The sequence below is a fragment of the Papaver somniferum genome, chromosome 8, assembly GCF_003573695.1.
Source record: "Papaver somniferum cultivar HN1 chromosome 8, ASM357369v1, whole genome shotgun sequence".
In the NCBI taxonomy this organism is placed as follows: domain Eukaryota; kingdom Viridiplantae; phylum Streptophyta; class Magnoliopsida; order Ranunculales; family Papaveraceae; genus Papaver; species Papaver somniferum.
In genome coordinates this window covers 9,598,614-9,604,701 of record NC_039365.1, presented here as the reverse complement: position 1 = coordinate 9,604,701, position 6,088 = coordinate 9,598,614, and positions in this window count along the sequence as shown.

The window sequence follows — 6,088 nt, the reverse complement described above, 5'->3', positions numbered from 1 at the left end:
ATCCCTCTTTGTCTCCGATGGGTATAGTGTGTAAGTATTGTGATTGCTGATACATGGAAATACCAGGCCAACCCGGCTGCTGATACATGGAAATACCAGCCCAACCCGGTTGCTGATACATGAAAATACCGGATTTGCGTGTACCTTCTACAAAAGCACTAAAATCGTATTATTAGTTAAAATATCAAGTTCTAGCTAATATAAATATGAGTATGAAATATAGAAATTACGTGCCTATCATTGTATTATTAGTTAACATTCTTTATAGTAATCAACAATGTAATCACTAATTTCATCCTATAAAACCAAAGTAGATTAGTATAAACCTTAAGTTCAGATATTGTATTTTGGCTCCTTGACATACAGATGCCATTATGAAAGAACTGAGCATTTTAATCCTCATTTTCTAACCAAGTTTATAGTTATTTCATCTTAAGCATAACTATAAATTTAGTGTGAACTTCCTCTACAAATATTTTTGCATCCATAACTCTTGTAAACTGCAAATCATCAGCCAGATCATAATATAGCAAGTCAGTTCTAGTTTCAAATCAGCTTGCTTAATCCTAAACTCAATGTTTCCAAAGACAGTTCTATTTCATGACTTCAAGGTCTCTTTAAGCCTTTTCTATTTTTTTTACAAAAATATAAGGCGAAGCACCCCTCAAAGGAAGCCGCCACTTTTCCTTTACCAAGTACATGAAATCATAATAAGGATACAGACTCTGAGGTCTAGGGCTGACAAAGAAAAAACCAATTAGAGAGGAGTGATCGGATGATATTCTCGCTAAGGCCTTACACCTCCACTTTTCATACTTCAAAATCCAAGCATCTTTGACAATGGCATGATTCAATCTCGAGACAATTATGTGATCCCCACTCTGGCCATTAGACCATGTATATTTCTTGTCAGTCGAATCATCCTCAACTAACCCATTATCATTAATCCAAATTCTAAAATCATTTATATAAACAATTTTAGGGGCCAAACCACCCTTTTTTTTCCTGGAGACGCTAGAAATGATTAAAATTGCCAACAACAAATCATATGATAGACATATAACCCAACCCAGGATGTGGCCGAAGACTCTTTCTTGTAAAAAGACCAGAAGACACATGAAGCATCTGAGATATAAACACCAAAAAAAATATATCTGAAGTTATATGTTGTAGTAGGGTCAAAAAACTGATTTTGCTTAAAATGCTAAAATGGGATAGGTTGATGAGAAACGAGTCTAAACTCTAAACAAATGTACTGCACGGGAGTATTTTAAGTTCTAGATATCAATCTGTACAACCATGTCCTAAACCAAGAAATTGTCGTTTCATTCTTGCTTCGGTCACAAAGGAAGGAGAAAGGTTGGTCTTAGGGAGAGAAGCAACAAAAGGTTTTTAGATCGGGATGATGAAATTTGTAAGGTGTGATTGTTTATGACTATGTATCAGAATATAAAACTTGCTTGTAAGTGGTAAGTTATATGTTCTCTGTGTTTTCTGGATACTTGTGTTGATTGTTGATTGAATGGATTAAAATTTTATTTAAATCAAGTCGTAGTTGAACCACCTGATCTCATAGGAAGTGGAGGTTGTGGATTAGTGAAGAAGTGGAGATCAGGTGAAAGTGATGAAAACTGTGTCCATATTTCCAAAGGAGGACCAGCCAGTTCTGCTTCCACTACTTTTTTACTCTTTTTAACTATCCGCCTTTCCTGAAACTTTCTCATAGTGGGTGCATTGCGCACTACATGTTATATGCCGCCAGACCAATACCCTTATGAACATCCCCCCATTTGTGACATTATTGATGTCTCGAGTGAAAAATATGAAAGAATTCGACTCGCACGGCTAGCTTTACTTGTATGACCAGGTTGACAAGTTGTGTCGTGTGGAACGTGGTGATCCAACACCTCTTCTTGACACCATGACATGCGAAGAGTGGTCATGAGAAGTGTAAAAAAGGATGTGTGTTCATCCAAACAACTAAGCATGTGATGTTGATTGTGTATGTGAGACCTCCATGTTTTGACCAATCACATGCAAGCTATGTTGCAGGTGGCTAGTGGCAAGTCAAGTCTCAAAAAAATCAGCATGTTGTTTTCTTGGTTACTTAAATAAATTATTTAAATAGATTCGGTACATGTAAAGTATCGTATTTAAACAACTCACATTGTACAAGTCATCTAAAGGTACTCGATACATGTGAGTATCATTCACAATAGACGATCTGGATGAGTCGCAGGTCCTTTAAATAATTAACCTAAAACGTTTGGCACATGCGACTCACATGGACAGTCGCATGTGCAATTTACACACTTTTAGGGTAGGTCGACCGACCCTCTTTGATCGGTTATTGGGAGTTGTACAGGTAAGTTATGGACTGTTTGATTGGTCCATTGAGAAGAGGGGTGACATGTAGGAATATTGACGAGCACGATAGAATATAGATTAGTTATATTAATAGGACAAGTCGAGTGATCAATACCATTCCGCGACCGACTTGGACGGTACTATTTAGCTTAATAAGGTTTTTAAGCAGCTCCACCAGCCTTCTTTGGTCGGTCACTCGGAGTGAACAGGTAGGTTATAAGTGACGTGATTAGCTGGAAAGATAGAAGGGCGGCAGGTAGTCACCATGGAGCCTGATTGGTCGAGCATGGTAGGATCTAGGCTAGTTAGATAGGCCGACTAAGTTGAGTGGTCGAGATCCTTCCACGACTGACCTGGGAAGCCACAACCTCACCCAAAGAGAAGCTTAGGAAGATCGACCAGTCGGGTCTACTTTAGCTAGCTATTGAGAGCGGAATAGGTAGGGTATAAGCGATCTGATCGGATGGAAAGATAGAAGGACGACGGGCTATCCCATAAAACCTGATTAGTCGAGCATGGTAGGATCTAGGCCAGTTGTATAGGTCAACCAAGTTGAGTGGTCGAGATCCTTCCGCGACTAACCTGGACAGCCACAACCACACCTCAAATAGAATTTTAGGCAGCTCGACCAGCATACTTTGGCCGTCTATTAAGAGAGGATCGGGTAGACTATGAGCGATCTGATTGGTCCATTAGGAAGAGGGGAGACATGTAGCTATCATGAGACCTGATTGGTCAGTTGGACCCATGAAGCCTGTCAAACTGGCCGGCCAAGTGGCACGGTCATCTCCCTAGGTTAGTCACGGTTTGGCCCTAGCTTCCGTTCGACCCTAATTAGAGTTTTGTACCCATCGACCACAAGATTGATAAATTCATAGCTTGGCGAGGCTTAGTCTCGACCAATAGGAACTGAGATATCGCACTTATACCAATTTTAGGGGAAAATAATTAAATTTGGCGTGTTGACACAAAATTGAATAAATTAAGCAAATTTTGTTCGTTAACACAAAATATTTAAATTCACTACTCTTGTAGGTAGCATGGCGGCTACCTGGTTCTGCTGGCACATCTATGATGCTCTTGATCAGGTATCCTTATGCATAACTTAATTAGATAATTCATTGAATCCATGTTACTCAACTGGGAAAGAACATGGATGTCATGTCAGTATTAAGAGTTCAGCTGATGAACATAACATTAAACAAATACTCATCAGGATTTACACTAGTGAGGAACTTATCTAGGAACTTGAGTTTCAATGTGATAAAATTATAGTTTACTTGGGAGTATTGCAACATGCACCAATATTATTCTGATAATTTTGCATATATGCAGATACTGAGTTGTACAGTAAATACAATTTCTATATTTTTTTAATTTTTGTATGCGAAAATACAATTTGTTTATGTATACACACATATCTTCTGAATTCAGTTGGGCGAAGCTCATAAACATAGTTATACACATGCCGGAAGAGAGACATAGGCATTCATTAGATTTTGATATGTCGATTAAATTCTTTGTAAAATGAAGATACATCAAAGTTCAGTATTTCTGATACTGGGTCAGAAATGTAGAGTTTTACGGTTTTCGCTCTAATTTAAAAACCACATCAGCACTTATTTGATGCAAAAAAATTATCTCAGGAAGAGCCAAACTAGAAACAACAAAACACAAATGTTCGTTTCTTTTCACCTACCACAACATTGGTAATAACACTTTTATTCGTGTTGTCCAACTTCAAACTTTTGACAAAACCCACAATGCAATAAACCATAGGTTCTGCAGTACAGATAATATTCGGGTTTTGCAAAAAAAAAAAATAGCTTCTTTATCTTTGTGTACCATCTTAGCCACTCCCTAAGTATTCCGATAAAAAAAATGCAGTAAGACTTCTGTTTTGGAAGGCTTACTAAACCCTTTGCTTGTCCTGTCATTTTACTTCTTCTTATTCATTAGTCATTTTGAGTAGGTTGCTCAATAGTCTGAGATATCATCATATGTATTCTTAGTATTAGCCTCTTCAAGTTTCTTTGCAGCTGTCTTAGCCTGCTTGTTCTTTGCCATTTTTCCAACCTTTGTGCCCCATTCCACTTTACCAACTTCCTTCTCAAAATTAGTAGCATTTGGATTGTCTACATACAGATCGGTATTAGATTGATGTGGGCTTGGTGGCTTGTTTGTAAGGAATGCTTCACTCACATCCTCCCTCATCTACAAAAGTTCCGCATCATCTCCAGTAACAAGTCTATTAGGTGTTTCGATTCCCTCAGAGTGAGAACTAGGAGATAGTCTGCTAGCAGTCTTAGTAGGTGGACTAAAACCATTATATGTTATTTGATCCAACACATAATTTCCTTGTAATTCTTCCAAAAAAACAAATTCAATAAGAGGGTTGCATGTGTAGTTCTATCCAATTCCACAAGAGAGATTTGGTGAACACCAAATAAAGAGCCCTTGGCAGCGATAGTCTTTCTTACTTTATCCTCCTCAGCTAGTCTTTTCATCTCCATAACCATATTATCTGCATTTTAAAACTCAACCATTACAAAAACTTGTTTATTTTTAGCTAAATCAGCAGCCTCCACTAAAATTTTAGTTTTCTGTTTAGCCTTATTTAGTATATAAAAAGCTTCCTCCTCGGATACATCAGGTGTCAAAAGGAGAGCGTAACTAGTACATCACCAACTTTTTATTTCGGGAACCTATATGGACAATTCTTGTACACTCTATACGTTATGAAATGATGAGGGTACCCAAGTACACCACAATCTTTTCAGTTTAACCTATAAGTATGATACCAAGTGTGATCCTCTATGGACAAAGTCGAGACAATATAACAACAAGGTACACACTTGATAGTAGTTACAGTATGAAACCAATATAGTGTAGGATCACAATCAAGTGTCTTGGATTAACGTACTAGTGTTATTTACTTTATGATAATAAAAATAAATTATAATGCAGAAGTAAAGTAATGATACAACAAGATTTTGTTAACGAGGGAAACCGCAAATGCAGAAAAACCCAGGAACCTAGTCCAATTTTGAATACTCTCAGAATTAAGCCGCTATACAAAGAACAAAACCAACTTCGTATAGTTGAGACCAAGTAATCTACCCTTAGTTACTTAGTCGCCTCAGTATCCTTGCGCCTACAACCGTCTGGTCAACACACGTGAATCAAGAAACATAAATCACTATCTTGAGTTGCTTTACAGATATAAAGTCTTAAGCACTCAACTCATTTTGATCGTCTTCCAAATAGTAAAGGAACAAAGGTGTACGGTAACTACTACAATAACCTTTTAAGAAAAGATTGGTTGAGTTTATGACAAAGGCTCTTTTGTTTAAACTAGTAAAATTCTTTGTCGGGTAAGATCAATCCAAATACAAAACAATCAGATCTAGATTCACAACTATCATATTCATATATTGAAGAATACCACCAAATGATAGTTGCCGATCTAAACGACTATTTGATCAAATCTATCAAAGATAAATCAGATCTTATTCAGATTTCAGTCGATGAAGATGTGCGCACAAATATCACGAGATGCGAAAACCAATCATAAAAATCTTCTTGTCTTTAAATCTTCAATTGCCTTCTATTGTACCTGCACACCACAAACTTGATTCCACTTATGATCAATCACAGACAGAACGGAGTCTGTTAACAATGGATAATTACAAATTGTCTTCAGATCTAAAAACAGTTTTGA